This window comes from Pygocentrus nattereri, chromosome 17 (genome assembly GCF_015220715.1).
Source record: "Pygocentrus nattereri isolate fPygNat1 chromosome 17, fPygNat1.pri, whole genome shotgun sequence".
In the NCBI taxonomy this organism is placed as follows: domain Eukaryota; kingdom Metazoa; phylum Chordata; class Actinopteri; order Characiformes; family Serrasalmidae; genus Pygocentrus; species Pygocentrus nattereri.
Genome location: NC_051227.1, coordinates 33,736,098 through 33,750,272, shown reverse-complemented (window position 1 = coordinate 33,750,272; position 14,175 = coordinate 33,736,098).

The window sequence follows — 14,175 nt, the reverse complement described above, 5'->3', positions numbered from 1 at the left end:
CTAGAGCTTTCGTTAGGATGGGGTGGGGGCTGTAAATCAATGTGAGCAAGCAGACATTCATGACATATTGAGTTTACACCACCTCCCTCCTCGGAGATGTTCTCAGACCGAGCAAAGAGTTACGAGCTGTCTTTACCTTTCTCTCCTTTCTCAACACATGGCTTTGGACACATGTGCTTGATCATGAATACATGTTCACCCTGTTTTACCACATCCGGGCTCAAAGGCAGCATGCTGTTGGAGGTCTCTAAGGGCCTGTGCAGGGTAGTGAATGTGTGTGTGTGTATGTGTGTTTTCAGGGTCAGACAAGTGTGTGAAGGGTCACATTTTATGGATCTTTTTTGCATTGTAAAGCTTCTTAGATGACACTAACTAAGAAAGGGTTGGCTGATCATGTCCTTGCAGAGTTTAATAGTATTAAAAGTAATATAAGTTTTATTGACACACCTGTGTGTAGGGCTGTTAGGGTAGAAGGTCTGGGCTTTCTAGGCGTATGAAGATGGTCTAATGTTTTCTGTGAAAGAAAGATTAAAATTTTGAGTTAAGTTTTATTTAATATAAGAATCAGAATCAGAATCAGAATCCTTTATTGATCCCAGAGGGAAATTGCAGTTTCATGCTTGTTCCTTTTAAACTCTGCAAGTACTGTAGTTTTTCACAAGTTTTGGTTGGAAACAAAAAAAATTAAATGGAAATGAAAACAGAAAATGATTCAATCCATGGTGTCTCCATGGTATCCACGTAAATACAGCCAAGTTACCTCTCCAATTGGTTACCACTTTAGGAGCTGAACTGAAGGTCTAGCAAGCCAGATTATCCATTAAAATAATTAGAAAATGACAGTGGAATCAACCAATCAGCTTTTGATTTCCTATGGCATGATCAATATCATGAGAGAAAATGTCTGGAAGTCTTGGATACATGGATACATGAGTGGTAGTCTGAGTAATGTGGTTCAGTCAGGTGTTAGAAACGGAAAACAGCAGCAACTCTACGCCAGGGCTCTTTATTGAAGACGTCACTTACCTATATGCTAATATGTTTGTTAATAGTTTCAAATAAAACATTAAAAATCTTTTACAAGCTTCAGATGTCCATGTTTAATCTAGAATGGCCAAAACATGTTTGAATGAATTGCATACTACTAGAATCCCACAGAGGTGCCCTTTTTTGACCAATTTTTGATCTTTATGGCTCAAACTGAGGGCCTAATCATGAAGTTTAAGGCTGATTTGACCAGTCTGGTTCACACAACTATGGGCCGAAGAATTCTGGAGGGTTACCTGAGGGTCCCCACTTTAGCAAAGGGGTTTGTGGGAGTCCAACATCCGGCATGCTGCTCCCCTCTTGACCCCTGGCAGCGTGGGAAAGAGAGAGCCCGGAGAGCTGGCGTGACCGAGAGCATTAACACAGATGACTCTAGCAGACCTGACCCAACACCTGTCCCCCTCCTCTCTCTGCTAGACAGAGGAGATCCAGAAAGCCGTTCTTTCCCAAGCGGGGGGAGGGACTGGTAGAGACCCCACAGTACCTCTTGTCTCCCACTCATCTCCCTTACCCGTACTGTGTTGGTGAAACCAGACCCAGCACCTAGGAGCAGAACATGACTAGAGGGAATTAAGCAGATGGCAATCAATCAAGCCATCAAGAACATGTCAAGTTTCTCTCTGTGATCACAGAGGGAAGCACAGGCCTCAGTCATGTAAGGAATACAAGATGTTAAATCAGAAGTAGTCCTCCATGTTACTCCCATGTTTCGTCAAAAGCAATGACATAGAGTGAAACACATATTGAAAGAACTGAACTGGCAAGCTGTATCCTTTAGGATAGATTTTAAGGTTCTGCTACTAGTTTTAAGGCTGTCTTCTGCAAATACCTTCCATAAAATACAGAAAACAAGAGGTGTCATTCTGTTATTATGCTTCTAAACTGTGGAACTTAATTCCAGCTTTTATTACACAATCAGGTTTGTATCTCTTTAAGTCAGTGTTTAATTAAAATGCAATGTTTCTATGGAATTTGTCTTTTTAATGTGATCTGTATCCTTGTCTTATATGATTTTAAATTAATATTCATAGTTTCTTCTATTACTGTTAAACTTTATCAGCTGTCTGTAAGGCACTTTGAGCAGCCACCAGTATGAAAAGTGCTCTATAAAATAAGACATAATTATTCTTTCTATGGTGGGACCCTAGAAGCAAGCAAGTCTTTGTGCACTAGCATCCTTTGAAGTAGAGGATCACTATGCTAATCAGGAAACTGGAAATAAACAGAGGAGCTCTAAATAGGATGCTTATCATGGTTTCCAAATGATTGTTTAATAGCAGCTCTCTTTGAATCACTGAGAGACATTATTCATGTGTTTGTTATTATTCTTCTCATAATGTTTTGTTTCACTTTCATGATTGACGCATTTCTTGTTGTAAAAACCACAAGGCCGGGGTAGCACCCATAGGTGCCCCAAAACAGCACTACTGACCAAACTGCCTGTCACTGAGCATTGGGGAATACTGCTAGTGTTATTCCTACTCGCTTACCCTGTTCCATCCAATAGTACAATGGCACTCGTAGTGTGGGAAAGAAGGAAGAGGAAGGAAGCAGGTTTCGTTCTTGCTCAGTACTACGATAAGAATCGACTGGGTTGAGCAGGGTGCTTTTTGTAAAGGGAGAACCCATGCTGTCCATGACAACTTGCCTTGACCCCAGAGCTCCTGAGACTCTGGGCATTTTAAAAAATATTCAATCCATGATAGTGATGCTGCTAATGGCATGTGAGCCAGAGTCGCTTGTTTGTTTGCATGAGACAAGGTGAGTCAAAGTTTACAATAAAGGTTTACCACTCAATATTACTGTTACACAGCTGAGATAGCAGCCAGCTCAATCCGTTTCCCAAAAACAATCAAAACAAGGCCCTCTTCAGGGCTTGCTGAGTGGGTCTAACACTGTAGCACAAAGGGTTCTATATAGAACTAAAACTTGTTTGATTTGTTGGAACATTTTTGGTTCTATACAACACTACGCTAATCTCACAGACAGCCATCATTCATATAATTTCTGGTCAAAACAGCCATTATGTTATTATGTTGTTCATTTTAGAAAACATAAGATAATCCACTTTCATAAGAAAGGGTGAAGTCAAACGAAAATAAGCTAAAAAACTGAAATTTCCAAGCAGAGTTCAAAAAATATTTAAATATATAGAGAAAACAGGACTGCTAACAACTGTACAAGACCTGATAGATCACCCACACTGTCAAGATCAGATAAGAGATCAGATAAAGCTTCCATCTTTGAGAAGAAAATCTGAGAAAATCTAAGAAAATCAAGCTCCACTCTTGTTTCAGATCTGAACATTTCCACAGATGTCTGTGGATTTCTCTCCGTCCTTCCACTCACCGCTAAGAGTCTGAAAGGACATGAAGGTGTGAAGAAGCCTTTACTGAGAAAAGGAAATTCAATTTAAACAAAGAAGCGGCTCATTTTCTCAGAATAATGAGCTGACCACCCCAGAGTCCAGACATCAACGTCATTCAGTGTGTTTGGGATTACTTGGATTGTAAGAGACAGAAAACGCTACTGACTTCTCAGACTGAACTTTGGAGGTGTGGAAAAAAAACCCTGCAGATTTCTTAGAAAAACTGCAAGCAAGTCTCCCCAAAAGAATGAAGAGCAAAAGGTGGATGCAGTAAATACTGATTTAACACTTCCAAGTAAAACTGAGAAAAAACTGATATTATATTTAGTTGATGAGGCTTGTGTAATTTTTTGTTATATATACCCTTTCTGAATTTTCCTGAAGTTGAAAAATGAATGACTTGTACTTCATTTCCATTTTTCCTGGAAATTAAATAACTGTAGGATGGTCTCTGACCTTTGTTCAGCACTGTGTAGAACAATGCTTATGAAACTGCTTCTCCATCAAGTAGAAAACCCATTTAACCAGGCAAAGAAAGGTTCAAGCATTCTAATGTTTTGAAGTTATAGATCACAATTTCATGTATATCCATTGTCTTTCCTATAAAACCCTTGAAGAACCCTCGAGGACAACCTTTAAGATTAGCTGGGACTATGCGGCATAATAGTTGACTCTAATCTCAGAAGTTCACCAGCTGTACGTCAGATTAGGTCAGGATTAGAAGCTCTAAGCAGGATGCCGTTTTTAAGCAGCAAGAGGTGATACTGTTTAGCCGCAGCCTCAGGACAATCATGGCTTCAGAAGAAAGGTTAGCTTACTGTACGTGGTTGAAAGGGGAAGCCTTACTCCATCCAGAAAAGGTCATTCCCATGAACATTAAAGACTAAATGAAGTGTGAGGGACAGACAGGACCGAGAAGGTACAGTTATTTCCCGCAGCAACAACCTTCTCCTTCTTCCTCCAGCCACACCTCAGCAGAGGTGTGAGAAAGTGTGCCTCCACTTCAAAGAGCCTGCCCCCATAGTCTGAAACTTTTGTCCTGCACAGGCAGTCACAGCCCAGTGAGAGACAGTGTCATGAAGAAGATGGTGCAATGTTCTCAAAGAGTTCTCAAAAAGAAACCTTTATATTTAAAACAGAAGGCCTTTTTTCCCACAAATGTTGTGTTCCTCCCCTACAGTGACACAGACTTGACCCATGCACATTCTCATGCAGACTGTAAACAAGTTCACTTCAGTGAAGACTGGATATTGTATTGGAACATGTATCAAATCCAAGTTCATAAGTGGGTCATTCTTCGTGGGCCCCTTCAGAACTCCATTAATTGTAATCAGCTTGCAGAGGTCCAGAACAAAAATAGCCAGAACGATTGCGTCACAATTTAAAGCATCTGCCTTCTAGGCTATAGCAGAGTGTTTTTTCAATTTCAACACAGTTTCAATAGAATGTGACTCACACACACTTTAGCATTTTGTAACTCAATTCCAGAACACTTGCAAATGCTAGCAGGAACTAGGATTTGCCAAAGTATCTTTCTTTTTGCAGTTGGTAAGAGGGAAGTACACACAAGTGGTACTATGGAGAGACTACATCTCCGCAGAAGTTTGGTATTAGGTTGTTTCCTGTTAGAAAAAGAGAAATATGAGGAACATGGAACATACAAATTAATGCTAGACAATCTCTCTGTACAACAAAAAACTGAAAAAAAGGCCTTCAAAAAGCCCACAGCTAATATACATATTATTAAAATAATAGCCCAGGGGTGTGTATAATTTTGCTTGTATGGCTAGAATTAGGCTTTGAAACAAGACTAAAACACTAGAGTTGAAAAGACGAGTGGAGAAGTGTGTCAGCTGTCAGCACTCCACTGCTAATAGTGGGCTGGGGAGGTGGGGTGTGGGCAGTGTTAAGGGGATGGGGCTGGGATGAACAGAGGACAAGTTCCAAACAGGACTGATGAAGAACAGAGCAATGTTCCTCAAGATCAAAGCCTTTCCTCCTGTTTCCCAGGCTAACACCTTCCATTTATAGAGGAAAGGGTGGTCTTCTCAAAGAGATAAAATTCAGGAAGGTAGGCTGAACTGATTTCATGCATAAATGAATGAAATGTGAATTTTTTAAACGCTAGTTACAAAACTTTGCCTCTGATGAACAAAGAGAGAAACGCTGCATTTATACTTGAGCATTAACTTATCCAGAACCAGAACATCATAATCACAAAGTTTGCTTGCTTTGGCCCACAGGCTGAAAACCACAGGTCTACACTGTTGTTGTATCCCAGTCCCCAACATTCATGAGCCAAACAATCTGGAGCTTAATACATTATACAAGTGTGCTGGATGCTGGGATACAGCAAACATATAGAACATCTGCTGGCCCCCAAGACCAGAGTGAGAATCACTATTTTAGACAACAGTGAACATATTCCTCTGACCACTGGACAGTGTACTGTGCCAGTCCGCTGCTGCATTAATACTCAGACTATACAGTATATTAGAGGATATAAGATAGTGGCTCCCAATGCCTCTGTTGGTAGTCGTGATCCAGCTAGTCGATATATTCAGAGTATCAGTAACGGTTAGAGTGATTTCTAGGAGGAAATCAGGTTGGTGGGCATTCATGATGCAAAGCATATACAAAGAATACTTTTAAAAACATGCCTTCAGTATAACTGGAACTGAGCTGTGAAGATATAATCGCCCAATGGATAATTATTAGAATTTCCTTTCTCACAGTTTTCTCACAATATTGTTTTTTTTTATGGACATAAGCATTACTGGCAATGGGATGCAGAGCCATCAGTGCCTGACTTGATTGTCTAGCATTATTCTGTCTCACAGACAGGAACTAACCCGTCACTTACATGGACCTTTGACCAGGCATGGCTGTAGCAGCAAATCTGAACAGCACATAAATCATTGTTGATTGTACCACTCAAGAGCAGCAAGTAGACCCATTATAAAGAAAGCTGGGCAACACTTTACTGAAGGTCTGTGTACATAAAACTGCATCACACCTGCACAGGCCCTTTAAGACAATTGACAAACATTTAAAAAGGCTACTTTGTCAGTTCCATTGTCAAGTTAACATAACCTCATGTCATCTGCAGAAATGTCAGCTTAATCATGTCTAAAGTTCTCCTTGAGGTAGCCCAGTATTAACAATTACTTCCTGAAGATCTACTTTCCTGCAGAGTTTAGTTTCAACTTGCATCCTCAAAATGTTGCCTCCTCCTTAACTAAAATGAATCCATCAGATCTAGCCAATCAAGGACCTCTGTTTAAGCTGATTAGCTAGAGCAGGTGTGTAAGACTATACTTGGTACTAGACTCTGCATGAAGGGAGATCTCCCATACCAGGGTCAGTAACCACTGATTTACTGTATTTATTTGTATTTGTTCTGATGTTATTAGTGTTTTACTGGCAAAAACACAGCTTTAAACCATCTTCCTGGCTGCCTACAAGTCTTTTCCCAGTACTGTAGGCATTAGTTGACATTTGTAGGTAGCGACATGACATTTTATGGGAAATAATAATGTGCATTGTGACAAAAAAAGACTTGTGTGATGATGTCATCTTCTGCAAAAAAGAAAAAGCCATAATGTGGCATAAGTTCTGGTTTATAAATGAAAGAAGTTGTATTTGACATGTTTTTTTATCTTTTATTTCGTGTATGTCCCAACTTTTGCATCTTTGGCTTCTCTGCTTTTTCCCATAACTTAGTGAAAAGTGAAATGTATTTTAGTTTTTACTTTTTTTATTATTTCTCCATCTGAACCATCATGTCGAGTCTTTTCTGGGCATCTCTTTGTGTCTCTCTGTGACAAACAATAGACAGCATTCTTTTTACACACTCACCTAACTTCTTTTTAGACCAGCTCCAACTCTCCACCTTGCTGTTTGTGTTTGTTTGTGTTTGTCATGAAAGGCATGTGAGGGAAATCTGTCACATGATGCTTAACCAAAAAAAGTTTTTTTGACATTCAGAAAATAACACCTGCAATTTCTGTTGCTATTGCCTGTACCAGCAAACTTTTTTTTCACAAAACAATTTTTAGAATGGAAACAGAGCTATAGTCAATATTTGATACTTAGAGTCATGAAATTGTATTGACAGAAGTAAAGTGAGATTCAGTTTTAAGATTTTTATGAATTCCTATGCCGAAGCCATGACACTGCAGCATGATCCGATAATGTTTCATTTTCATTTTGTTTCATTTGGATGTTTATAAGATTTTATTTAAAAAGTAAGGTAATTATTATTCAAAGCAACGCTAAAACAAATCTGAAAGATCTTTGTAAAGGCAATGAAAAAAGTTTTTTTTTATGAAATAACAGATTCACAATAGACATCATCTTTGTCTATTATCAAGCTATTCCTGTAAAAACACTACTGGATATCTGTAAGACAGGATTTGGTTAGATATGGCATAAAAAGTCAACAAACTTAGATGAGTCTGCACAATGAGCATCAATGGCATCAGGACAAAGCACAGTCTCATACACTGTGAGAAACTGGAGCTCCTGAGTGAAACAACCATCAGTGGCTCTTATGTTTGGAGGCTGCGAGTTTGAAACCCCTTGATGCTATGGCCATCAGTGGCTGGGAGTCCGAGAGAGTCTGAGAGAGCATATCTGGTCTCGTTCTCTCTGGGTGGGTAGGACGGCTCTCCCTGTCCTTCATATCCCCCATTGTGATGCTAGCCAGCATGGGCATCTGTTTGCTGAAATAACAGAATTGGCTGTTTCTTCTGGTTTCTTCTCTAGGCGTGTTGAACTGCCCAGTGATGTTATGTTAGCACTTTGAAAAGATGCAGTGGCACTTCACGTTTCTCACAGGAAGCATGTGGCAGCCTTCACCCTCCCAGCTTGGTAGCACTGTGATCTAGCTAGCATGGGGAACTGGCAAAAAAAGTGGGTAAAATGGTGACCTCCAGTGCCCACTGCTTTTATCTCACCAAACTTTTGTAGTGTAGGGAAGGTAAAGAGAGAGGATCAATGTAGGAGGTACTCTAGGCAAGTATGAATAACTAAGGGGACAATTCCTTTAGCTTATGTTAATAAGGAAACTCAGGTTCTCCTGTGCAGTGCTTCTCAACCCTGGTTCTGGAGCCCCACTGCCCTACACATTTTAATGCTTTTCTTGGTTTAACACAGCCACTTTAACATAATAAGGCTTTCAAAAGTTGAACATTGAAATGTGCAGGGCAGTGGGCCTCTAGGATTGAGTTGAGAGTTGAGAAGCACTGAGAAAACTTGAGGAATGAATTATAATGAATTACTGGTGTAAAAAAAAAGTTGACAATCTGAAATCTTCAAATTCTAGGCTTATTGCATACTAAGGCTTATTTATTCAGTCACTACAGGGTCTTTAATGAAAACTGGCAGAGCTGCTGTTAAGTTATAGAAGTGTGTAATAAAACGTTGACACTCATCTGTACAGTGGGACATCTAAACATGCTGTGTTTAGGCTGCAGAGGAAGAAATTATCCTATGCAAAGCATTATGAACCAGCTGACATGGAACCAAAAGTAAAACCACTCGTTTCACTTCTTTAGATACTGTTTACATTCAGAATGGAGCCCGCTGAGAGTCATCTTCTAGTCTAGAACTGCTGTGACATTACAGCCATTATATATCCAACAGGGCTGTGCAACCAATTCAGTAGCACAAAGGGAATAGACAGAGGAGTACATTTACTAACATGAACGTTTTCATCGAGAACGTTTTAGATGAGAGACAGTAGTCGTCTTCAACATGGGGTATTAGTGAATGATGTGGAAGTGTTGGCTTGTTGAGATGACAGTGAGAACAGAGAAATATCTTTATTCCCTTAAGCTGTCACGGTTGGCCTAGCTGCACAAAGTCGCATCAGACTTCTCAGTCATGTTTGTGGTATTTTCTGGCACTCATGTTTCATAATAATGTTAACAAAGTAAAATAAATACTGACAGAAGACAACACACCGAGTGAAAATACACTTAATTGCCAGTTCATTTTCATTGGGCATTTCATCCTGTATACCTACTTAACACTGACGTAAATACTAGGCTGTTAGGTGAAACACTGTGACGTAACTACAGTACCGTGGAATAAATGTTTGTACGTGTTAACTTTTTTCAGGGTCAACTTTTTACTGTTACTGCTCTACATGTAAGAATTTCAAGTCAGCTTTTGACAGTGTCAGCTGTTTTCATTACACCAGCAAAAAGCAGTGTTACATAAATGCTGGGCCAGCCTGTCATACTGTGGGTAACACACACAAACTTTGGCAATGTCAGATGTCTTGCCTGGGAAATATGGCCTCATTTTGATCAGCCATTTCTAGCAATTTTTCTGAACTCTTTACACCAGAGGCGATAGGAACCAGAAGATGCCTCTAAATGCTACATCACATGAAGCTATTTGTAGAAATGATTTTCCAAATGCAATACTGTATTTTTGAAACACTGTTTTGTGATACAGTCAGGCAAGTCAGGCCAATTGGACATGCTAAATTGCCCCTAGGTGTGAGTGTGTGAGTGACTGTCTGTGTCTGTCTGTCTGCCCTGCGATGGACTAGCGACCTGTCCAGGGTGTATCCTGCCTTCCGCCCGAATACTGCTGGGATAGGCTCCAGCACCCCGCCGTGACCCTGACGGAGAAGTGGCTTAGAGAATGGATGGATGGATGGATGTTTTTGATAGTTATGACATAATGTTTTGGCCTAAAATGTACACGCAGGGTGCTGTGAGGCAAAATATTTTGCAAAGAAAAAATATTTTAATGCATTTAGCTCTATTTTATTACTATCTACATCAACTACAAAGGTTCACTGGTCTTTTTGTACATTTGTGTAGAAATTTGTGTACATCCCTACATGTAGATATCATGACTCCTGGTTCCTATCACCACCACTGTTAAGAAATTTGAGTTGATAAAGTTTTTCTATGATCCATCCTTTCACTTCAAATCACTCTGAAAAACTTTACACCTCAGTGATTGAAATAGAAATGCTGAACAGTCCCCGTTTTAAGGCCTGGTGTTTCTGACAGAGTTTTATATACGTAAGCTTCTGATCCTATCTGTGACTGCAAACGGTAAATCCAAACATTTAGGCGTGCACTTTCGCATGTTTAGAGAAGTCCTCCCAATGTGACAGTATGACTCGGGGTGTTTTAAATGGAGCACTGCTACAGCGCTATCTGTTGAAATGTGCTTTGCTCTTAATATTTACAGTTACGCAATAAGTGCAGTAAGGCAAAGCTAAACATGTTCTGAACTTCTTATTTTAACAGAAAAATGTTTTAAAGATACACCTACATGCATTTTGTGATTATGTCACTTCTAGTTAAGGGCAGGTCGACACAATAATCACTGCCATCTTTGGCATTACAGGCAGTTTCCATCCAGATCTCACTGATTCAACAGTCTCTGCAAAACAGACCTTCGCTGATATGCAGAGAACTGCAAACACACGTATATGGGTTAATAACAGGAAAAGCAGGGGTCAGTGCCTCTGCCGCTGGGAGATCTGATTTTCAGAGCCCTCCCTCTAGACCTCCAGCTCCAGGACATTCCAGTAGAACTCACTGGACAGCAGCTGCAGCCGGTCCAGCACTCTGATTGGCAAGGCTGGGGCTGACTGAGAGCTCCTCGACCTCTGACCTGCTGCTGGGGTGCTAAGCTGCCAACTGTCATCAAGAGTCAGAGGAAGCGATTTATCCTGCGAGGTCAAAGACCTTGCAGACGCAGCAAGCTAAGAAAGAGGAGGAGAAAACGAAAGAGAGAATGATAAAATGAAATGTAAAAAAAAAGGGCTGTGATTTTAGAAAAACAGCATGGTGGTCCAGACACGTTCCTCACTGTAAATAAAATATAACTAAATAAACAGATTGGTCTCTTTACTGGAAACAGTCACTGTGCTGCCTTAAAATTTTGAATTAATTGAACTTTTAATACTAAGTTAACAGAAAAAGAATGTGTCTTATGCTCTGTCAATGTATTACTTTTAATATAACTTTAAATAAAAGTTAAATAAAAAAAAAATTAAGGCAGCCCACTAACAAACTTTTTAAGCTACATTTTTTACAGTGTTCACCACTGGAGGAGGTTGGAGATTTAATGCCCTCTTGACACCTCCTAATTGTCAGTAGATGGTACAGTGGATCAATAAACTCAGAACTGAAACTGAATTCGCACTGCACTATAAAAGTAACTTAACTTGAAATTTGGAGTTCATTAAACTTTGTGTTAACAGAAGAACGATGTGTTTTACATTTGTAAGCATTTTATTTGAAGGTCAGGTAACTCAACATTTCAAGTCAACCCAGTTACTTACTTTCTTAATGTTTAAAAGGCTGCGTCATTTTTACAGTGTAGGTGCACTGTAGGGTTCATACATTATAAAAGCAACTCAAGCAAAAACCAGCCTGTGTACCTAAAGGGAATCTTCTTTACAGTGGTGGTGATGGGAACCAGAGGTCACAAGGTCTGCAACACCAATATAACCATTTTATTTAGTCTGTAAAACTACCAGCGAACCTGTGCCACTTGTACTTTCTTGGGTTTTTAATGTAATGTTGATCATTTTAAAATGCTTTCTGTGGTGAAGAATTTGCCTTATAACACCCTGCATGTACCTCTCTACCACAAATGGCTTTTACAAGGAGGTTTAAGGTCAAAACCTTACCTTGAAGCAATTGTTAAGCAACGTCTCAGGAATGAGGCAGCATATACTGTACGTCATCATTTCTTAATAACTTCCTGCAAGGGATGTTCTTGAGACATTTGCCATCTGGTTCCTCTCACTCCTCTCACCAAGAACAACTCTGTTTCTCTAGAATGAAGGAGTTAACACCAAATCAAACCAGTGACCAACCATTCTTCTCAACCATTTAATTACTTTCTTGGCAAGCAATGAGCATAGAAGTTGTATGAAGTGGGTGTTTTTGTTGGATTTCAGGAGAATGATGGTTTGAGGATACCTGTGACTGCTCACCCAACCCCACTCTTCTGAATCGAGAAAATACAAATAAGAGCCTATTGATAGCTATGGAGAGTCAGCAACGACAAACAGCGTACAGAAGTGCACAGACGGTCACAAGCTTGTAGGCAAAGAAGGAATCTAAAAAATGATACTTTCGTTTTGAGCAACAGTAAAAGGGAGCAATGACCTCAAGAGATGTTTATCATGGACAAATCAACAAGAAACAAACTAGCGTAAATAAGATACTTCTCAACCACAGATTCCGATAAACTAAGCTCTTCTTTTTTACCAATGAGGTGGACTGTGGTAATGAGACAGGTCTGGACGAGTCAGTCTTTAGCGGACAGATTCCATGCTGCTCACTTAAAATGAAATCTTCTGATCATCAGCCTCAGTAAAACAGCGTTGATAAGTCAGAACACAGGAAAAGGCTGCTGGAATTGTGCAAAACCTAGTCACGCTTGGCCCTTCAGAGACAGAGCTCCATGGAATCACATTATTCCATTTGGCTGCTTTTGCTGACCTCAGCTTACTGTGACCCCTCAGCGAGGAACTGTTTACTTCTATGCTGACAGATTTTGCATGACACAGTCATCAAAGCATCTTAGGCTCGGTCATGTATTATTAGATATGTGAGAGATCACCAAATTATTAAACTTCAAGACGATTTTTAAATATATTTTCCCTTCTTGATTCTCCTGTTTCCTATTTGTTCTCATAATTACCTTATTCAACTATGACCACTGAGCCTGTTTAACTGTGTTTTTTGGGTGATGTCTGGTGCTACATCCTGTTTATGTAAGAAACGAAAAGTCAAAAAACAGTCACTCCAGAGATGATAACTTGCTCTGTAACTGTTTTATTACACACTGTGTGTTCAGTACATTGATTCCTAATGCAAAGCAACTGCGCAGTGATTCATTTTAATTCATAAAAGATACCAAAACACAATTGTGCTGTGCAGATGTGTTCCTGGAAAAAATGCAGCAATAGTTCAAAAAGCCATATCACCCACTACCTTTGTTGAGCTAGCCATGTTAATCATTCCAGCATTATGAACAGCAGCTGTGCATTTTAACTGATAAAAAACACAACATGGCCCCATAAGGCAAGTTATCTTATAGAGTACCTTTCGCTTCAGTGCAGTCAATCAAAGTGCTTCACAGATGAGAAAATACAAAGATGTTTCGAATGAGATTATAAACAAGATGACTAAAACAAAAGATTTAAAAGAGAAGAAATAAACGCACACACACACACACACACACACACACACACACACACACACACACATTTTCTAAGCTGCTTCTCCCTCAGGGTAAGAAATAAACATTAACTTAAAAATCCAATTGAAAAGAAGTGCCGCTAGAGGAGAGAAGTGCAGTAGAGCTAACAGAAAGCTGCACAATTAGGAATGTTGCTGGATTTAAAAGTGTCCAGTGTCAGGGCTCTTTTAATGCTCTCTGTCAACTGCTTCAATGTAAGAGGAACATAGTAGCTGAACACTACTTTTCCATGTTTAGTCTTTACCTTCTAGGACTAACTGACCAGGTCCTAATGATCTGAGAGGTTGCTGGATCATATCAGATACACACACTGGTACTACACTTTTTAGCCATTAATAGACCAATAATAGTACCTTAAACTCTTTTCTGTAACTTACTAGTAGCCAGTGTAAATATTTAAGAATGGGGTGATGTGTTCCCTTCTTTTACTCCTGGTAAACTCGGGCAGATTCATTTTGAATCAAGTGAAGCCATTTGTCTTTTTGGTGAGTCTAATCAGGGGAGCA